The 22,743-nt window shown below is 45.4% G+C and overlaps 1 protein-coding gene across 4 annotated transcripts in view; it reads left to right on the top strand.

Moving 5' to 3' along the window:
- The first annotated feature begins 1,174 nt into the window (after window positions 1–1,174).
- The window catches only part of LRFN4 (leucine rich repeat and fibronectin type III domain containing 4), a 225,934-nt gene continuing 204,365 nt past the window's right edge, over window positions 1,175–22,743 (top strand). The window contains exons 1-3 of one of the 4 annotated variants that reach the window (XM_068259517.1): window positions 1,175–1,236; window positions 1,301–1,346; window positions 1,423–1,519. The gene's annotated coding sequence lies outside the window, so the exon portion shown is untranslated. Of the gene's footprint in view, window positions 1,237–1,294; window positions 1,347–1,422; window positions 1,520–22,743 lie in introns of those variants that run through there. The other 3 variants (XM_068259511.1, XM_068259512.1, XM_068259515.1) reach the window with 3 other exon arrangements.

Genomic DNA, 22,743 nt, shown 5'->3' with positions numbered 1-22,743 from the left:
AAGTTCTGTCTCGGTGGATTTTAACCAGCAACGATCGTTTGTAAAAGTAGTACATCGTTGGAAACGGTCGTTCGTACTAGGCTTGACATGCGCATTTCACTATTTCTCTGTGAAACTTCTCATTTTTATGCGCAGGCGCAATAGTTGCTTTACGTGATGTAACATTCGTTCTAACGATCAGATCGTTACACACCTTTTAAAACTATCTTTACTTAGGTCGTTCTTTCATCAATTAAAAGTTCGTTCGTCGTTCTCAACGAACGATCGTTGTCGCATGTGTGTACGTAGCATTACAGTCTTAACAACTTAACAACTAACTAACCCCCTTACCTAATGCTAGGTGCACATAATATGTTTTATCGCTCGATTTTCCACCCGATCGTTTTTTCCGCTCGATTCTCTTATCTTCCGCTAGTTTTTATTACCCTTTTCCACTCACTTCTATGAGAAATCGAGCGCAGAATCGATCAGAAGGAATATCGGACATGTCGGGAATTATCTATCGGATCCATCTATCGAGCGAGAAAACATATCGTGGGTATCCAGCATTAGACCTAACACAAACGCCTTTTTAAAAAAATGCCTAACCCCAATATCTGTAGATGTATTTACCATATTCTCGCCCAATATCTTCCCTTTATTCTATCCTTAAACCTAACCTAACCCCTACCTGCTTCTAAAAGACTATGGCCCCATTTAGTGTGGGTACCACTTAGAAGAAAAATAGCATATATTTAAAATAAATGCCCAGAAACATACCTCACCTGTGGTCTAAATGTTTCAGGGTGAACCTCCTCCTACCTCATAATCTGGTACCCCGAAGCTGAGTCAGTAATACTGCTGGTAGAAACCAGTCTTGTGTGCCAAGCTTGAAGGACAGATACAGTTGTGTGTCGTCTGCATAACAATTATATCCTAGGCATAGTTCTGAGCTATTTTTACACTGGTAGCATGTAGACTGCAAAAAGTTATGGTGATAGCACAGAGTGTGAGACTCCATAAGCAAGTGACACTGGATTAGAGTAGTAGGTGCCCAAGCACACTTGCTGTGATCTGCCAGATAGGAAGGACTGAAACCAGCTGAGAAAAGCACTCCTTAAGCCGCAGTACTTCAATTGCTGGATTAAAGTGAACCTCCGGACTAAAAATCTAACCTAGCAACTGGGAGAGGTGCTCAGGACGCAGGACAGTTGTAACTGTGTCTCATGCTCCCTGTCACCTTTCAATCAAAAAGATTGAGGAATAAATAACGTTAATGCACTACGGAGCGCTCTTTTTTGTATATGTCAATCAAAAAGATGGCTGCCATCATGAAATCAAACATTTACCTGTTCTTTTAAAACAGGGTGGGTAAGAGATTATATTACCTATCTATTTTAATTAACATAACTAATGTAACTTAATGACCGTATGTTTGTTTAGGCTGGAGTTCCTCTTTAATATTTCATGAGCCATGGTATCAAAAGCTGCAGACAAGTCAAGAAGAATCAGCATTGACCACTCACCCTTGTCTCTTGCTGTAAGTAGATAATTTGTTACTCGGACTATTGTGATTTCAGTACTGTGCCTTTTATTGAATCCTGACTGAAACGTATCAAATATGTTGTTGTTTGCACGCCAGGCTTCTAGCTGGCTGGCGACTGACTTTTCGATCACTTTTGACAGGAATGGTAAATTCTCAAAAGGTCTGTAGTTAATCACAGAATCAGGATCCAGTGATGATTTTTTCAAGAAGGGTTTAATAATTGATTTCTTTAGTGCCTCTGGATATATACCATGTTGCAAGGAGCATTAAGTTATGATGTTTAGTGCTGATCTGATCAGCTCCGGACACTGCATTAAGGGATCTGTTGGGCCGGGATCCAGGATACAGGTAATAGGGAAGAGACTTTTTGTATGAGAACACAAACCTCTTCCTCACTCAGTGTCAAAGACTTGCCACGGTCGTACAGCAATAGGCACATGCAAAGTCCTAGCTAGGGTCATTTGAAGTTGTTTGTATAATGCTGGCACAGATGGCAGACACTTTTAGTAAAGAAGGCAGAGAATTTTTCACATCTTTCCCCGGAGAATGTGGTTATGTGTTTTAGGCATGAAGGATTGCAGAGCATTTCCACTGTGTGAAAGAGTTGAGCTGCTGTGTTCTTGGCCGTATGTACTGTATTTTGTGGGAGGCAAAATCTAAGATTTTTTTTTTTCTTTGGTTATTGCTTTTTGGTATTGTTTGAGGTGATGGACTAGGTTGAATTTGTGCTCCTCAGACCCCGATTTAAAGAGATACTGAAGCGAAAAAAAAATTATGATATGATTTGTATGTGTAGTACATCTAAGAAATAAAACATTAAGATCAGATACATCAGTCTAATTGTTTCCAGTACAGGAAGAGTTAAGAAACTCCAGTTGTTGTCTCTATGCAAACAAGCAATTAAGCTCTGCGACTTTCAAAGTCGTGGTGAGGGCTGTTATCTGACTTTTATTATCTCAAGTGTTATTGAGCTATTTACTGTTTCTCTGCCAGAGGAGAGGTCATTAGTTCACAGACTGCTCTGAAAGAATCATTTTGAATGCTGAGTGTTGTGTAATCTGCACATATTATAGAATGATGCAATGTTAGAAAAAACACTACCTGAAAATAAAAATGAGAATATTTTCTTTGCTGCTAAACTTCTAGTAAATATTCATAGTACACAACCAATTCATTATATCATATATTTTTTTTCGCTTCAGTGTCTCTTTAACCTCCTTGCTGGTTATCCCTCCGCTCGGGGTAACCTGCGCAGGAGGATTTCTCAGGCCCCGCTGGGCCAATTTGCATAATTTTCTTTTGTTACAAGCAGCTAGCACTTTGCTAGCTGCTTGTAACACCCGATCGCCACCGCTCGCCGCCGATCTGCCGCTATCCGCAACGTCGCGCCGCCCCCCCCCTCCAGACCCCTTGCGCAGCCTGGCCAATTAGGGCCAGGCAGCGCTGAGGGGTGGCCCGGGATTCCCTGTGACGTCCCGACTTCCATGACGTTGGTGACGTCATCCCGCCCGGTCGGCATGGCTCGGGGGATGCCGCCGCTCAGCCGCTATCATGTAGCGAGCCCTGGGCTCGCTACATGATTTAAAAAAAAACCAAATTAAAAAAAAGTTCCACGCTGCCTCCTTGCCGGATTTTTTAGGCCGGCAAGGAGGTTAAGCGACACATTCTAGACTGTGCTATCTCTTTTTTAGATTTATGATGGTTTTGTCAAACCAATTTGCTTCCTGGTGTGTCATGGGGTAATATTATTGAATGTTTCATATATCCTATGTTGTTGGACTTAGTTACTAGGGTGTTGGGGTCCATTGGACTATGGGGTAGATTTGTAAAATCCAGGATGGCAGTTATCCTCTCCAGTGTTCATTTATTCATGGGATAATATCTCAATGTTTCCTTAGGGTGCTGCTGGATAGGGTGATGATCAACAGCAAACTGTATTATGTGATGGCCTGACCCAGGGCCGGGCCGAGGCATAGGCTGGAGAGGCTCCAGTCTCAGGGCGCAGTGTGGGAGGGGGCGCACAATTCATTCAGTTGTCATTCCTAATTGTGTATGAAGCAGAAAGAAATAAGAAAAGGGGATACATAGCAGTGACTGCAAGCCAGATAACTAGATATTAAGGTGTTGGGGAGGTTGTGGGCCCTGTGGCCCTCTTAGTCTAATAGCAATCAGTTTGTGACGGCTGGGGTGGGAGGGATGGAGGGGCGCACTTTGGTGTCTCAGCCTTGGGTGCTGGAGGACTTTGTCCCTGCTCTGGCCTGACCATACCACTGGAGTTACGTTATGTTGCCAATGTCCATCCCTAGTTGGAATCAGTAAGTCTAGGGTATTTCCTCCTCGGTGGGTAGCCGATTTTACAGCATGTGTGAAGCCTAACACCACAACTCTGTCTACTTTGTGCCCTCGCACCCACCTCCTTTTATACACCTCCTTAGTGAGTAATCACTCCAATTTGGACCTCATGGACTGCTATGTTTGTTTGCTATTTTGCGTACTAGGGTAAATCATTTTGATTGCGCCCAACTATTACTGGGTTTTTACTTGAAGATCACAATTTTTCCCAATTCTGGTGTTTGACATAAACATTATCTGTAGCTCCTGATCTGGATCTGATGTTATAAATTGGACTAGCTTAACCACTTTGGAACCGAGTGTAAAGTTAAGTGTTTCCCCATCATAGATAGCAGGCATAGGTATCACCAGTATAGATAGCAAGACTTGGGTATCCCCAGTATAGATATCCAGCAATTACTCGCCTCCCATAGATAAAGCGAGGTGCAGCTCTTCCTGCCTCCTCTCTCCCCGACATCCAACCTCGCACTGCCGCTAAGTTCCGCACCCCGGATGATGTCATCGAGCTGGGATCCGACACCACAGCAGAAGGGGAGCGACGATCACCGGAGGAATGTCAGGAGAGGTGAGTAGATCCTATTCTTCCCCAGCCGCTTAGTAATCACTACGATCAGTGGTAAACGTAGTGATCACATGATCAGGAACCATTGATCAGTTAGGGGAGATGTCAGCTGTCATATGACAGCTAAATCTTCCCAATCGGCTGCACGCAGCGGGACCAAGGGACGTTAGTTGCGTTCATTCAGCAGCACAGGGCGTAACTAACATCCTTGGTCCCAAAGGAGTTAAGGTGGCCCTACACCTGTCAATCTGCCTCTAGATCAACTGTCAGATCCCTCTCTGTTCAGAGAGAGATCTATTGCCTGTCCACATTCAGTACATGCACTGGTCACGATGTACAGGCAGGCACTCACTGTGACAATTTAAAAAGACACTGGGCAACAGAGGAGGCAAGGATTTGTGCCGGCGTGACAGTTGAGCATGCAACACATAAACTTGGTGGGACACCTGCTGGTGGTCTGTCAATCATTTGGAAAGCGGACACAGTAACTGTTGTGCACCTTATCGAACGTTTGACTGAGATGCTCCAATCAATCCTTTCAACTGATTTCAGACAGATATCGATCAAAATGATGGCCATGTTGTGGCATAGATATCTGCCATATTCAATCCTGATCAGATTGTCTGGATATCAATGCTGAAAATGTGTTCCTAATAAAGTTCTCATGGGTATATAAACACACAGACACCCTAACAGGCTTTTACGCAAATGTGGTGCCGGCAATACACTGTGAGCTCCTGGGAGGGGATAAAGATTGATGTAAACCGTTCTCTGTAAAATGTTCGAGGGGAAAAGCTGGCACCATCTAAATGAGTAAAATAAGTAAGCTGTAATTGTATAGTGGTTTTGCCGTACTAGCAAATTTTCAGCTTTCGACAAAAAGACTTCAATTAGCTTTTTAAGTAATTTGCACTGCACTCATTTTGTTTATTTTGAGTAGTTTCTGGAGCTAGTGTTGGCATTGTTTTCTTTCTTTTCTGTTCATTGAGGTGTTCTGTGTTCTTCTAGCTGCCAGTTATTTACTTTAAGGTCTATAAAACTTCCCAGATCATTTATCTGAGCACTTTAATAATGCCGTTGCAGTAAGGGAATGCATTTTGGGGAGGCTTCTATCTTATTTCGTAGGCTGTAGGGGGTTTTATATTTCAGCACACCCTGATACTAATGAAGAAACATTAATTAACATCTAATTACAGTGCAGAAAATTAACCTTCTGTCCCTGGAGTAATTAGAAGAGAATTCAGCCCAAGCTAACGGCGCTGAATTCAGTACGTAATGAGTGTAATTGTTGGAGTGTGTCCAAATGAAATATACACAACATTTTCCTAGAAAGAGGAATTACAAAGGGTAGAAATGGAAGAACGCAAATTATCGCGTGAACAAAAGGAGCTTGCTTTAAAACAGCAATTACTTTACATACGAGTAGCATGAAGACGTTGCAAACATTCAGACTGCCAGCATGCCGCCATGGCTTGTGTAATAACCAGATGTAATATGTGGGGCATTTGTTTTTAAATTACAGAGCAATTAGTGAAACCTTTTGAAGAGGAACCAGATTGTCTGTGAAATTGGTTTATGATGACCCGAGCTAATGTCTATAATTAATAACACATCTTGTGAATGATGTTAAATATTTCTGTTATTGAATATGTAACAGATCAGAGACATCAATTTTTAACATTTTTCAAGATGCATACTTATGTCAGAGGTAACCATCACAGCTACAAAGGAGCAAATTACAGATGGTATCCAAGGTAAATGTAGCTCTGCAAAGCATTTCAAGCAGCTGAACTGCGTGCTCAGTGAGCAGTTGCCAAGCAGCAGCGAGCAGTTACCGGGCAGCAGCAAGCAGTTGTGAGAGTTTGACAGTCTTTTCATTGCCTGTCAACTGCTGTTGGAAATGGACCCTAAAGTGAATAAAAACTTTTATGAATAGAGATGATTAATGGAATTCAAAAAATGGCTTGCATGCAAATTTCATGCAAATCATTTGAGGCTTGAAACTGGGTCGATCAAATGAACTTCCACTTATTGGATTGGCCCAGTTTCAAGCTGTAAGAGGTTGCCTTGAATTTAAGGTGTCTCCCCGTGCAACTGGGTTCTCCAATTTTTAGCAGTTTTTACATTTGTTTTGTATGGTTTTTGTTTAGACATATTTAAAATATATAACGTTTTACATAATTTTTGATGACTTACCTTTTTTTCTAAGTATAGAGATTTGTGAATGTTCTATGGGTCCAAGTCTTGGGAAGTATTACCTTGTATTACCCTCATTTACACCTGACTAAGAGCTGAGACCCACTATGGTGGGGAACCCATTAATGTGTTTCTGGTTAAAGGCAATTGCAGGACATGCAGCATTTTGTGAATGTTCGCCTACCAAATCTATACATTGCATTGAGTGCAAAATTTTGATTTCTAAATAAAGTTACTTATATTTACAGAGTGGCCCAATGTTCAGCTTCTGCCTGTAGCCCCGCCCTCTAGCAGAAGAGGTAACAGGTAATTCTCTGATTGGTCCTAGATAAGCACCCATGACCTCATCCGCTATGGGGCGGGGCTACAGATAGCCAGATAGCTGTACTTTAGGGACTTGGCTTTTGAAATATGTATGCTATTAGGGTGTATCACGTTACTTTTTGCAAATAGGGCTAACATTATTGTTAGAGTACTAAAAAAATCACATTAAATGCTGTAATAGCCGGGACATATAGGCAAAGAAAATGTGTGCTTTTTTTTTTTAACCATTTCAGCTTCCCAGACGTGAAGCTCACGTTCGGGCGGCTGCTCTCCTGCGCAACCGCACTTCGGCGCGCTCCCACGTGCGATCGCGGGCACGACCCCGTGCCCCCATTGTGTCCCCTGGTAGCCTTGGGATCAGTGAAATGGAACATGGTTCCCGATCACCGATCCCTGTCCCCCGCAGAAAAACCGAAGCGCTCACCCGTGAGGCTTCAGTTCTTCTGCCCGGAACAATTTCCGCATCCCCCTTGTACTTCCGTTTAGTGAGAAGTACAAGGAGAGAAAAAAAAAATCTGATGCAGAAGGTGAAAAATCCCTGCGGGCTGAAATGGTTAATTACAGTAGCATGTTATGTTTTAAGGCTGGTTTCACAGTGGGACGTTAAAGTCCCACATTACAGCAGCCAGTAATGCAGCCTAACTCACAGCACTGTAAAATAAATTGTGCTGTTCACAGTGCCCACGTTGCGTTACATAGTAACGCAGCACGTTTAAACAAAGTGCTGCATGCTGTACGATATACTGGGCTGAGCCACGTTAGACTGTTTGCACATGCTCAGTAATGTTGGAGGAGGAGGTCTCCCCTCCTCCTCCGCTGCCAGCAACATGGCTAATTAATATTCACTGCACTGCAGAGACTCGTGGTAGGACTGTAGTGTTGTCCGGATCATGAACGAACCGTTCATTTGATCTGGATCTTTTTTTGAAGTCGAATCATCCGGATCATCACAATGAAAGATTCGGTTCACAGTGGATGTCTGTCTGGAAGAAACAGGAACATACAGAAAGTACAGTGCAGGGAAAGTCCTGTCCTGCTAGTCATTTCACCCAGTCTGCTTCCCTAGTAAAATGATTCAAATGATTTGGTTCAAAGATCCGGATCTTTTCAATGATCCGATTCAAATGATCCGAATCCTTAAAAAGATCCGGACTTCCTATCACTGACCTGGAGCGGCTGCTTTGAGAGCTGCATAACGCAGCTCAATCTGACATCCAACTTCAACACCACCATACGTTGCGTTAGGGGCACGTTATGCGACCATCTTGGTGTGAAAGTAGCCTATATATATTTATTATTATTATTATTATTATTATTATTATTATGTATGTGAGCTGGTGGCCCGGTGTTGCCCAAGTACAGTATGTATTTGGCTAGTGTTGGATCTGCCCACTTTTTGTAGCACTGACACACAATTATTCAATTGCCAAGTTTTTGAGCTTTGCAGTCTTTGGCATCAATAATTTGCATTGAAATGAAACAAATCTGATTGGCTATTTGTGGCTCCACCCCCTTTTTTAAATTTGAATCCCAGTCACCCAATGACTTGTCTGTGACAGGTTTGAGGGTTGTGCCATTAACAGTGCAAGAATGGCAGCAATTAAATATGCCCCTTGAAAATCAATAGGTGAATTTTGATTGGCTTTTGTAGGCTCCACATACTTTTCTCAATATTAATCCCAGTCACCCAGTGACCAAATGTGCAAAGTTTGAGAATGTTTTTTTTAAAGGGAAACACTAATTTATTATTTGGTTAACATAAATTGAAAAAAAAGGGGGCCTGTAAATTATTATCAGGATAGGTTCCAGACAGCGGTCAACGGTCGTGCAGCCCACATTGTCTCCCAAGTCCAACCGCACAACTGGGATATGACAGTTTTCAGCCAAGACACCTCCAAAAAATGACACCGCAATTGTGTTTTGGGTTGAATATAGGTGGTGGTATCAGTAGCAGTGGCCTGTGGCACCGTGGTGGTGGGAGCTTGCTTCAGCCTCTTGAACTCCTCATGCTCAACAACATGTTTTTTGGCCAGATGGGTGATGAAGCTGGAGGTGCCATACTTGTAGGGGTCACAACCTCTGCTCATCTCTAGTTTGCACTTGCACACATTGCATATGGCAAACTTGTTGTCCAATGAGGGCAGAGTGAAAAACCGCCAGATTGGGGAGGTGAAAATTCCCCTGTGGCCTGAATGAGATGTTGCTGCTTTTCGTCCCTGTGGCGTTTGGGAGTTGAGTGGTGCGGCTGGTGGTAGCGGCAGAAGGCTGTGGGTCCCGCATTCCACGGCCACTGTCTGCAATGCCGAACCCACCGACGCATCCTCCTCCTCAGAGTCAGAGCTGACATCCCCATCCTGTGGATGGTAGTCACGGTCCTTCATCCCATCATCAACATCATACTCCCCCTCCTCAAAACCCAGAACATCTTCCTCAAACTCCTTGCAGCTAACAGCCCTGAGTTCAATCGTGGCTCCTGGAGCGAAAAGCTCGCTGACTGAGGGTAGGCTGCCTGCTGGGGTCAACACTGAAACGGCAGAGCTTCTGAGGGTGGCTGTAATGTTGCTCCCTGTCCTCTTGCCCTTGCTGCCCCTCCCCCAGCTGCCGGTGCCAGCAGACATAGTACAACTTATACGTGATGATGTCACCAGATGATGTGGGGTACTTTTACTTTAATAAAATCCGGGTTGGACTTTAAATCAAATCAGCATGGAGTGACAGACCGCAGAGTAGAGGATAGACAGTGCAAACTATCTGTCTTTCTGTCACACTGACAATGCTCAGCACAGCAGCACTGCAGTAATCTGTAGTAAGCTAACACAGTACTACTCTCTAACAACTAACTGCAGTACTAACTACAATACAATAACACAGTAATCCTATTCCCTAACCTACACTGGACTGCTGGCCTGCACAGCACACACAGACACAGACAGGACCTAACTGAGTGATGAAATCAAACAATTACAACAATAGAACACTAGTGTAGTGAAGGTGTTTAGCGCTCAAAGCTTTAGGTTTATCACTGTGCACAGCACTTGCTCAGCCAATAGCACTGGAGCAAGTCTGTTTGTGAGCAGCCAGCCACACAAGCAAGGACTATCTGTCTCATCATGCCAGCCCTCCTTACTATACAGGGGGGCTGGCCAGGGTTCCCTTCTATGATTGGGCGCCAGGGCTTAGGCTGGGAGGCCTCTGATTGGCTCAATGAGGTCAGGTGGGGCTGGCCAGGGTTCCCCTCTGTGATTAGTTGCTAGGGCTTCTGCTGGGAGCCCTCTGAATGGCTCAATGACATAATCTCCTTACTTTCAGTACCCGGATCCGGATATCCACGGGTACCCGGGTTATGCGGCCAGATACCCGCAGATAGCTATCCGGATCTGGGCCCAGGTATCTGGAATCCGGATCTGACCCGGATAGCTGAAAAATGGTCGGATACCCGGGTTACCTGGGATCCGGATGAGCATCCCTGCTGGGGATATATACCCCTGCCTACATATACTGGGTACATATTCCCCTGCTTACATATACTGGGCACATATTCCCCTGCCTACATATACTGGGCACATATACCCCCGACTACATATACTGGGCACATATACCCCCGACTACATATACTGGGCACATATACCCCCGGCTACATATACTGGGCACATATACCCCCGGCTACATATACTGGGCACATGTATGCCTGGCTACATATACTGGGCACATATACCTCTGGCTACATATACTGGGGACATATACCCCTGCCTACATATACTGGGCACATATACCCCTGGCTACATATACTGGGCACATATACCCCTGGCTACATATACTGGGCACATATACCCCTGGCTACATATACTGGGGACATCTCTACCCCTGGCTACCTGTTCTGGGGACAGCTCTACCCCTGGCTACCTGTTCTGGGGACATCTCTACCCCTGGCTACCTGTTCTGGGGAAATCTCTACCCCTGGCTACCTGTTCTGGGGACATCTCTACCCCTGGCTACCTGTTTTGGGGACATCTCTACCCCTGGCTACCTGTTCTGGGGACATCTATAGGCCTGGGGCTACCTATTTTTGGGGAACCACTGATGTCAGATTAAGTGTATTTTGGGGAACTATTGCCAAATTATGTGTATTTTGGGAGAATCGCTGCTGCCAGATTACATCCATTTTTTAGGGAACCAGTGCCATATTATCTGTATGTTTATGTGGATTTTTGGTGAAGTGCTGTAAGATTAAATGCATTTTGGGGGAAGGGGGGGAAACACTATGGCAGAGCTCAAACTTCCCCAGCAGACCTTTTACAGCACTACTAAAATGATGTATATTTGGCCCCACCCATAACCACGCCCACATTCTGGTGCGTGACAACGCCCATTTTTGGCGCAGGGGATTTTGTCAGTAAAAAAAAATCTTTTGTCAGTAAATTGTTAGGTATTTGTCAGTAAAAAATAACGTGAAAGGTTGGCAACACTGAGATAGATAGATAGATAGATATAGATGACCTATACTACCCAAGGGTTTTCACCCTAACGGACCAGAGCAATTTTCACCTGTCAGTGCTCCTACCTTTCGTTAACCAAAAACTTTATCACTACTTGTCACAACAAAACAAGCTATACCTTGTTTTTTTTCACCACCAATTAGGCTTTCTTTGGGTGGTACATTATGCTAAGAATTATTTTATCCTAAATGCATTTTAACAGGAATATGGAAAAAAACCTGGTTATTATGTTTAAATGATGTCCCTAGTACAATGTATGGTGACAATATTTTATTTGGAAATAAAGGGGCATTTTTTTCAGTTTCGCATCTGTTGCACATTGCAACACCATATATGCAAATATAACAGTAATATACCCTCATGCCGTACATAGTAGAAAGCGGAGTCCCTAACCTAACTATTTTATGTTTTTTTTTTTAAACAAGTGTTTTTATTTTGGTAACTATAGGGGGGGGGGGGGGGTCAGGGAGGGAGGAAGGAGATATTCAGTTATTTTTATTCAATTTAGTAGTGTGAAATGTGTATTTTTTTATTTTTGTATATATTTTTTTTGTGACCACTAGATGTCCTCACACTCTGTCTCTGTGAGTCAGAGAGGGTGTTGTAAGAGCAAAGCTCATTGGCTTCTCATTGAAGCCATGATCTTTGCTTACGGGCACTTTGACTTTCACCCTTTCCCCAATCAAGGCTCTGAGAGTTCTGGCGGTAAGCGCGGAGGGGGGAACATGATCGCGAATGGTAATGGCGGCAGGAGGCAGCGTTTTAAAGCGTCCTGTGCTCCATTAACAGGGAGCAGCAGGGTGATTTTTTTTTTTTTTTTACTCTGGGCCATCTTTATGCAGTCCATTTTCCATTTCCATATATACATTTTTGGGAGGAAACCAATGTAACTTCTCAATATGTTTAACCACTTCCCGACCGCCTAACGCACAGAGGCGGCCGGGAAGCGGACCCCGCAAGGACCAGCTCATGCCCAAAGGCGGCAATCCTTGTAGGGGCATGGGCGGAGCGATCGCGTCATCCGTGACGCGATCCTCCGCCGGGGATCGATGGCAGGGCATTTTGCCTCCGCTCGCCGGCCACTTAGCAGCGCCGGCGAGCGGAGGAATATCCGGAATCCGGACAATCAGTGCGTATTGGGCACTTTGTTAGGTAAACAAAGTGCCTTATACATGCTTCCTCCTCGCCTCGTGGTCTCATTGTTCCAGAGACCACCAGCAAGGAGAAAGCACTTGCAAGTATACTGCACACAGTTGTTTTTTTTTGTTCACAGCAGCCTTGATCTCCCACCCCAGGCTTCATACCCCCCCTGATCACCCCAGCAGACCCCTGCCCAGCACCCTTGCACCCCTCTAAACCCCCCCCCCACCACCACCACCACCTGCCACTAACTTTTGACGCTATCCCTTAGATTAGGTCCCTAACTGCCCCCTAATCACCCCTGATCCCCCACCCCCTACCTTTAGATCACCCCCAGACCCCATCCCAGACTACCCCCCTGTATACTGTATACATCTGTATACAGCTAGCTTACCCTCTGAGCCCCCTCTGATCACCTGTCTATCACCTGTCCATCACCCCTCAGCACCCCCACCCATCAGAGCAGACTCTAACTGCCCCGCGGGGGCAACCGATCACCTGCCCAGACCCTCGATTGCCCTCATACCCCCCTCCTGATTACATCCCCTGCGCATTTACATCTGTCCTCCCCAGCAATCACTAACTGATCTGCGATCAGTAACCCCCTGTGTCTGCCTCTCATCAGATCAGGACTCAGTCTGCCCCGTGCGGGCTCCTGATCAACCCCCCACCCCCTCAAATCGCCCTCAGACCCCCCCCCCCAATCACCGTCCGAGTGCATTGTATTTGACTGTGCTGAGATTGTATTCGATTGTGCTGCGATTGTATTCGATTGTGCTGCGATTGTATTTGATTGTCCCGTGATCTGCTTCGATTGTCCCGTGATTGTTTGATTGCCTCTGAGACCCCACTTCCCGCCACACCCAACCCCACCCTCCCCCCCCACCACCTCCAACCACCACCTTCCGAGTGCATCAGATTGGCTTGTGCTGTGATTGGATTCGATTGTGCTGTAATTGTATTTGATTGTCCCGTGATCGGCTTCGATTGTCCCGTGATTGTTTGATTGCCTCTGAGACCCCACTTCCCGCCACACCCAACCCCTCAAGGGCAGCAGGGTGGTGCTAGCGATGATGAGAGTTTTCTTGGTGAGGCAGGCACCAGCAGCGCAGCATCTCCTGGACTTAGTACCAGTACTTCCGTAGACCCTGGTGAAGTGGTGAGCGCCAGCATGGAAGTTGAAACTGGTACGGTGGCAAGTGCAGTAGTTCCCCCGTCGCAGCCACCAAGAAGAAGACGGGCCCGTAGTACCCATAGACTCCCAGAGGTGCTGGCACATCCAGATTGGCAATCCCCTGATTCCGCCGCACCCAGTCTGGAGTCCAGGTGGCGACAGCTCATCTAGGAACGGCCCTAGACTTTTTGCAGCTGTTCATCACCCAGGTTCTCTTGGACTTAATTGTGGTTGAGACCAACCGTAAAGCCACACAATTCATCACCGAGCACCCGGAGAGCATCTATGCCCAGCCTTTCCAGTGGAAACCAGTCCAAGTTTCCGACATTAAAATCTTTTTGGCCCTTATCCTTCACTTGGGACTAATGAAACAGAATGTATTGCGGTCGTATTGGTCTACAAACCCAGTACATCATGTTCCCTTGTACCCTGCTGCCATGTCCAGGACATGATTTGAATCCATCCTGCGCTTCCTGCACTTCGACGACAAAACCTGTCATGAAAAGGGCCACCCTGCTTATGACCGGCTCCACAAAATTCGGCCCCTCATAGACCACCTGTCATCAACATTTGCAGATGCTTATATCCCTGAACAGAACATCTGCGTAGACGAGTCCCTCTTACGCTTTACCGGGCGCCTTGGCATCAAACAGTACATCCCAAGCAAGCGCGCCCGGTATGGGGTGAAACTGTATAAGCTCTGTGAAAGGGCCACAGGCTATACATGTCGTTTTAGGGTCTATGAGGGAAAAGACTAAAAATTGGAGCCGGTCGGATGCTCTGACTACCTGGGGAGCAGTGGAAAGGTTGTGTGGGACTTGGTGTCACCCTTGTTCCAGAAGGGGTACCATCTTTATGTGGACAACTATTACACAAGTGTGGCCCTCTATCGGCACTTAAAGTTAGAAGGAATCCGATGCTGTGGCACTGCGCGGCCTAGTCGCCAGAGCTTCCCCCAACGGCTTGTTACCACCAGACTTGAACGGGGGCAGAGGGCCGCCTTGCGTACTGACGACCTGCTCGCGGTGAAATGGAGGGACAAGAGGGACGTTTACTTTCTGTCCACCATTCACACAGACACGACAGTCCAAATTCAACGGGCAACTGAGGTCATTGAAAAGCCCCTTGTCGTCCACGAATATAATATCAACATGGGAGGGGTGGACTTCAATGACCAGAGGTTAGCGCCCTATTTAATTTCCCGGAAAACAAGACGCTGGTATAAGAAAGTGTCTTTTTATCTGATTCAATTGGCAGTTTACAACAGCTTTGTTCTCTACAGTAAGGCTGGGAGAACTGGATCTTTCCTCCAATTTCAGGAACAGATCATTCTGGACATCCTGTATCCAGGAGGTGCCAGCCCCCCCCCCCCCCAGATGCAACTAGCCGACTGCATGGAAGGCATTACGCCTATCAGCTTCCGAGTACCCCAGGTCAACGCATCCGAAGAAAACATTGTCGTGTCTGCAGCAGTGCTAGAAGTAGGACTGACACCGGTTTTTATTGTCCCAAATGTCCTGACCAGCCTGGCCTATGCGTAGGGGAGTGCTTTGAGAGGTACCACGAGCAGGTACACTTTTAGAACCTAGGGAACTCCAGACACAGGAGTAGGCACACACTCAGTGGTCTTTCGCACATTGTCCCAGGGGGAGGAGAGGTAAGCTTGAAAACCAAAAAAAAATGTAAGCATAAAAGTTGGAAGAAGGATCGGTTTCCATGCTTGATATTGCTGATCTGTCCTGGGTTGGCGATATAAGACGGCATGTTTGAATTTCCCTTGAGTGTGGACACCCCCGGTTTATATGTGATTTACTTTGGGCCTATGATGATGCTTTAATGCCACACAGAGTCAACTCTATTGGCAGGCATATTGCTGTATACTACAGGCATAATGCTGTATACTAAAGTTCTGAGGCCCAGTCACATAAGTTGGTGGCTCACCCTGAGTGCAGGGTGGCACGGGGTGTCTCTCTCCTGAGGTTATCACTGCCATTGATGTGGAGGAAGATCTGCCATTGATGTGGAGCAAGGTATGTTTGCCGTTCATTTTTCCTTTCAGCCCAGAGTGCATTACCCGTATACCCAATATAAGGAGTATAGCAGAAACTCCTAATACTGGCCATACATGTGATGATTGCAGAGACCCTAAAATGCCAGGACAGACTCCACAAAAATCTAAAGATTGTCATTTACAGAGGTATTTCTCCCACCCAGCATGGGTATATGTAAAAATACACCTCAAAATACATTATACCACTTCTCCTGAGTACAGTGATACCACATGTGTGGCACTTTTTTGCACCCTAACTGCGCTAAGGGGCCCAGAGTCCAATGAGTACCTTTAGGCTTTACAGGGGTGCTCAAAATGTAGCACCCCGCCCACTTGCCAGGACAGTTAACAAACCCCACAAATGACCCCATTTTGGAAAGAATACACAACAAGGTATTCCATGAGGGGAATGGTGAGGTCACTGAAAATTTTATTTTTTGTCACAAGTTAACGGAAAATGACACTTTGAAAAAAAATTATTCTGCTAACTTGTGACAAAAACTAAAATCTTCTATGAACTCACCATGCACCTCACAGAATACTTTAGGGTGTCCTCTTTCCATAATGGGGTCATTTGGGGGGTATTTATTCTATCCTGGAATTCTAGCCCCTCATGAAACCTGACAGGGGGTCAGAAAAGTCATAGATGCTGGAGAATGGGAAAATTCACTTTTTCACCATAGTTTGTAAACGCTATAACTTTTACCCAAACCAATAAATATAGGCTGAATGGGTTTTTTTTAAAATCAAAAACATCTTTGTCCACATTTTTCGTGCTGCATGTATACAGAAATTTTACTTTATTTGAAAAATGTCAGCACAGAAAGTTAAAAAAATCATTTTTTTGCCAAAATTCATGTCTTTTTTGATGAATATAATAAAAAGTAAAAATCGCAGCAGCAATCAAATAGCACCAAAAGAAAGCTGTATTGGTGACAAGAAAAGGAGCCAAAATTCATTTAGGTGGTAGGTTGTATGAGCGAGCAATAAACCGTGAAAGCTGCAGTGGTCTGAATGGAAAAAAAGTGCCTGGTCCTTAAGGGGGGTAAAGCCCACGGTCCTCAAGTGGTTAATGTGCATGAAGAGAGTCCAACTGATTAAGGGTGAATGGGTCCTAACAGGGTCTCTCTGCTCATTAGAGATGTTCGTAGATATATGGAGATTCATTTGTAAATTGGGTCCACTGTGCTGTAACCAGACCCACTGGCACCAAAGGCACAGATGCCAATGTCTAAACGCGTAAATGTAAAGGATGGGAATGTTTAGAGTCAAACACATTCTTTGTTGCTTGGAGGGACAGTCTCTTCTTTTTACCAGACAGCTTGGTGGCTCATCCTCACCTCTACCTCTGTCCATCATGCAGGCTCCAACCACCTCTTCTTCCTCTTTTCCTGTGTGGCTGGCTGCAACTCTCAGCCATCTCTGGTGAGAGGGTAGGGCTCCATGTACCGGAGCAGATAAAAATGGTGCAGGAGGAGCACCGATAAAAATGGCACCCCGCTATTTATCGGGCGACATATTTTAACTTCATTGCTGCTAATAGCGGCTTTTACTATTACCACTTGTGGGGTCTTAGGGTTAGGCATAGGTAGAGGGAGGGTTGAGTGTGAGAATAGGCAGGGGCTTTATTAAACATTACCTGTTTCCGGTGATCGTGTCTCCTCCCCTTGCTAGTTAGTTTGCAGGTGTCTTATAGCCAGCCAATCACCATGCGGTTTCAGTCTCCTAACCAGGAAGTGGAGGAGACGCTATTGTCAGGAGCAGGTAATGCTAGATTCTGGTAATTGCATCTTGTTACTAATGTAATTTAACATTTTAGAAATGTCCTTAAACATTAAATACTATTAGTAACAAGATGTAATTACCGGCATAACCCGGGGCCACAATAATTGCCTGCTATTTTTAAATGTATGCCAGTATATAGAGCAGCCAATCAGGCTGCACTATCTCCTGGAGGCCCCCCCCCCCCCCTATAAAAGGCAGCAGCGTCGGCCCTGTTCTCACTCTGTGTGCTGCTGTTTTAGTGAGAGAAAGGAGAGGGGTTGCTGCAGATAGGGAAAGCTTAGATAGATCGTCTTGTTAGCTTGCTCCTTGCTGATATTTGTTGCTGAAAAGCACCACCAAAACAGCTCTTTTGAGAGCTTAATGTTCTTGCGATGATTTTTTTTTGTGTGGCCCACTGACACTGCATATACAGCCCTGTCTGTCGCCCTTGCTAATTGCTATACCGTGCCAGGCTCAGCACACCTTTCACTGCACCTGTGTGACTGCACACTGTATCATACCACCAGAAGTCACTGCATACCTTTTCACTGCACCTGTGTGACTGCACATTGTATCATACCACCAGCAGTCACTTCATACCTTTTCACTGCACCTGAGTGACTGTACATTGTATTATTCCAACAGTCAGTGCATACCTTTCACTGCACCTGTGTGACGGCACATTGTATTATACTAGCAATCAGTACCTTTCACTGCATCTCTGTGACTGCACATTGTATTAGTCAACTCAGTGCATACCTTTCACTTCATCCCCCCAAAATGGACAAAACAACAGGAAGAGGCAGAGCCAGAGGAAGGCCACCCGGCAGGTCTGTTCGAGGTCGTGCTGACGTGATTTTGTGTGGCCCTGGAACAAAGTACAGTGTTCAGAAGGCACGCGCCATCAACTCCCAAGATTTTTCAGGACGTAGTTGACTATTTAACACAGAGCACCTCATCTTCCTCAGCTTCAATTCCCCTTCGTGATCGTTACCTTGCCGCGGTGAAGGGGCTTGCGTATCACAATGAAGCAATGACCTATATGAGTGTGTTGGGGGGCACACCAAGAAAATAAGGTCGTTGCTTCATTGTGGACAGACCAAATTCGATCAGCTGAACAGTCACTGTTCTGTCATTGAGCTACCTCAGCCCAACCTTACGGGCTGGAAAGCCGCCATCACCTGCACTCTCTCGCCAACGTGCGCACCAGCACAGCCATCTGTTTGCGGTGCGTTACACAGCTAGTTTGGTCTGTCAGTGTGAAGCAGTACAGTACTTACACTACCTAATCCATGCATACACACACAAGAGGTTTTCAAGCACTTTAGGCCTCCAATTTAGGATTGCAATGTGATTTCTGCCCTGTAGGGATTATAACCCTACGCTGCGTCAAATCCGAAATGTCCCCTGCACCTGTTCACAATACCTGTGTGTGTGTGTGTGTGTGTGTGTGTGTGTGTGACAGCTGTACATTTGTAATACCAATCACTGCATACCTTTTCATGTTTACTGCACCTGTGTGACAAGCACGTAGTGTTATATACCAGTCACTGCACCTGTTCACGGTACCTGTGTGTGTGACAGCTGCACATTGTATTGATACCAGTCGCTGCATAACTGTTCACTGCACCTGTGTAACTGCACATTGTTGTACCAGCCGCCATAGCCCCTTAAGGGAAAGTGTCATTAGGGCCTTGCTGTAACATAGATTGTAGTGTAACTATTTCAACTAATGTACCCTTCTTAAACTTGAAGATTGTATACAAATGTAAGCAGAGTGGCACAGTGGAAGTGTGCTGGGCCCATAACCCAGAGATTGATGGATCAAAACCATCCTCTGCTAGGCATGATTTCATTTTTGCACCTAGCTTTATAGCATGGGCAAAACGGTTTCCATAGCCCTGTAAGAGAAAGTGTAATAAGGGCCCTGCCGTAACATAGATATTACGGTAGCTAAGACTACTCCTGGGCCTTTCTTGTAGTTGAAGAGATGAGTGAACTGTGACAACACACAAAAAAAAAAAACCGCAAACAGAAGCTTCCCCATATTGGAGCATTGGATTTGGTAAAGTCTTAAGCCAATGTGTTGTAAGACACAAGTAAGCTTTAGGTTAGCAGGAATGGTTGCATGGCCACCTAGCTTTTCATCCTTCCCAGGCGAGCTAGGCTGGCTTCAGCCTGTAGTGTTGGTGGTATAGTGGTGAGCATAGCTGCCCTCCAAACAGTTGACCTGGGGGTCGATTCCTAGCCAATGCATGTGAGCGTGCTTTTGACATCTTACAAATCCCTGGAAGACAAGATCCTCCTAGGGGAGGAGGAAGGAGATTACACTTCCTGATAGATGTATACACATGCAAGATGTTGTAAAGCAGTTTAGGTCTGCAATTCAACATTCAATGTGATTTCTGACCTTAAAACACTGGTGTGCGTCAAATCTAGGTTTTTTTATTGAGAGTTTTGAAGTGTATCCCACTCAACCATGTCTCCGTCCAGGTGTTAGACCGCTTGAAACATCTTTTCCATCATTTTTCTGAACAGCATAATTTTCTATTCTAGTCTATTGCGGTTTGCAAAAGTTCGCGCGAACCGAACTTTCGCGGTAGGTTCGCGAACCTAAAATCGTAGGTTCGGGCCATCTCTAACAATCGCGCAATTATTTCTCAAAAAAGGCGATACCCAAACTGTACCGTGATGTTGAAAGGCAAGTGGTGTCAACTCTGGCACACAGCGTTGGGTCAAGGGTCCATCTGACCACGGATGCCTGGTCTGCAAAGCACGGTCAGGCCTGCCCGAAGACTATGTCAGTCCCCACACACAGCATCTCTACATGCATGCCGCGTGACTGCCTGCCCCAAGACTAAGTCGGTCCCCACACAGCATCTCTGCCTGCAGGCCGTTTGACTGCCTTCTCCACCTCCACCAACAGGGTCCAGGACTCCAGGTGGATTCCTGAATGTTTAAGGCCACTGCTAGAAGCGGCCGCTAACAAAACCAATACCAATTTTTTTCTGGTGTGTGTACATGCCTGCCTAATTTTTCTGGCTGCACTGCAGCTGCAACAACAAAACAAAAGGCATGTACATGTGTCAATTCCCCTTCGTGATCGTTACCTTGCCGCGGTGAAGGGGCTTGCGTATCACAATGAAGCAATGACTGCCAGCTATATGAGTGTCTCGGGGGGGTGGGGGGGGTTGCAGGCACACACAAGATACTAAGGTATTGCTTCATTGTGGACAGACCAAATTTGATCAGCTGGACACTGTCACTGTTGTTCTGTCGTTGAGCTAACTCAGCCCGACCATATGGGCTGGAAAACTGCCATCACCTGCACTCTCACCAATGTGCGCACCAGCACGGCCATCTGTTTGTAGTACGTTACACAGTGAGTTTGGTCTGTCAGTGGGAAGCAGTACGCTACTAACACTACCTGATCCATGTCTACACACGCAAGATATTTTCAAGCGCTTTAGGCCTCTAATTTAGGAATGCAATGTGATTTCTGTCTTTTAGGGATTATAACCCTGCTCTGCGTCAAATCCGTAATTTTCCCCGGGATTCTTGGCGTGTATCCCACTCCACCATGCCCCCTTCCACATGTTAGACCCCTTGAAACATCTTTTCCATCACTTTTGTGGCCAGAAACAGTGTTTGTAGTTTTTCAAGTTCGCCTGCCCATCAGTCTATTGCGGTTCGCGATGTTCGCAAACCTTTTTGCAAGTTCGCGTTCAGTGAACCGAAAATCGGAGGTTCAAGCCATCTCTACCCATGTACTGCACTTCTCTCTACACTGGGCAGTTCCTGCTGCCCTTCCCAGCTACAGGCAAACTGCAGGCTTTGCTCTGTTGGTAGCAGCACAAAAGGTGAAACATGCTCTGTGTGACTTCCTGTTTTCTCTCTCTCATTAGGCATCCAACTACACTGGCACTTCCTTTCCCCATTATGAGGTGCTAGGTCAACCTCTCCTGCTGCTACACCCTGAGCATCGCTTTGCCAGCTTGAGAAATATAGCCAGTGCTAAAATGCCACATTCCCACGGCAGAACGAGAATTTTGACACCCAAATCCCTGGGGCAAAAACTGGGGAGAGCTTCCTTGTAGAGACAGAGCTTAGCGCTGTAGCTCTGCCTCTACTCGTGTCACTACCCGCTGATCACCACCTCTCCCCACCCCTCTGTCTTCTTTCACTGAGAGGGGCGAGGGAGAGGCAGCGATCAGCGGTGATTGACGCTAATGGAGGCAGAGCTACAGCACTAAGCTCTGCCTCCCTGGGCAGCAAAATCCACGACTTTGAAAGTCGTGGATTTTTGCCCCAGGATTTGGCGGTTATAAAACCCTTGTTCTGCCACGGGAATGCGGCGTTTTAGCACTGGCCATATTCCTTAAGCTAAATAACAGGTAAAATCAAGTTTTTCAAGTGGCTTCAGTGTCTCTTTAAAGCACACAATAAGTGAGAAGAATATGGAGGCTGACATTTATTTTCTTTTTAAAAAATTCAAATTCCTTGACTGTCCTGCTGATCCTGCCTCACTTACCCTGATTAACCACTTGAGGACCTAGGGCTTACTACCCCATAAGGACCGGCCACTTTTTTTCCATTCAGACCACTGCAGCTTTCACGGTTTATTGCTCGCTCATACAACCTACCACCTAAATGAATTTTGGCTCCTTTTCTTGTCACTAATACAGCTTTCTTTTGATGCTATTTAATTGCTCCTGCGAATTTTACTTTTTATTATATTCAGCAAAAAAGACATGAATTTTGGCAAAAAAATGATTTTTTTAACTTTCTGTGCTGACAGTTTTCAAATAAAGTAAAATTTCTGTATACATGCAGCGCGAAAAATGTGGACAAACATGTTTTTGATTAAAAAAAAACCCATTCAGCGTATATTTATTGGTTTGGGTAAAAGTTATGGCGTTTACAAACTATGGTGCAAAAAGTGAATTTTCCCATTTTCAAGCATCTATGACTTTTCTGACCCCCTGTCATGTTTCATGAGGGGCTAAAATTCCAGGATAGTATAAATACCCCCCAAATGACCCCATTTTGGAAAGAAGACATCCCAAAGTATTCACTGAGAGGCATAGTGAGTTCATAGAAGATATTATTTTTTGTCACAAGTAAGCGGAAAATGACACTTTGTGAGAAAAAAAAAAAAAA

Source organism: Hyperolius riggenbachi, chromosome 11, assembly GCF_040937935.1.
Source record: "Hyperolius riggenbachi isolate aHypRig1 chromosome 11, aHypRig1.pri, whole genome shotgun sequence".
Classification (NCBI taxonomy): Eukaryota; Metazoa; Chordata; class Amphibia; order Anura; family Hyperoliidae; genus Hyperolius; species Hyperolius riggenbachi.
This window is presented reverse-complemented; position numbering and strand designations above follow the sequence as displayed.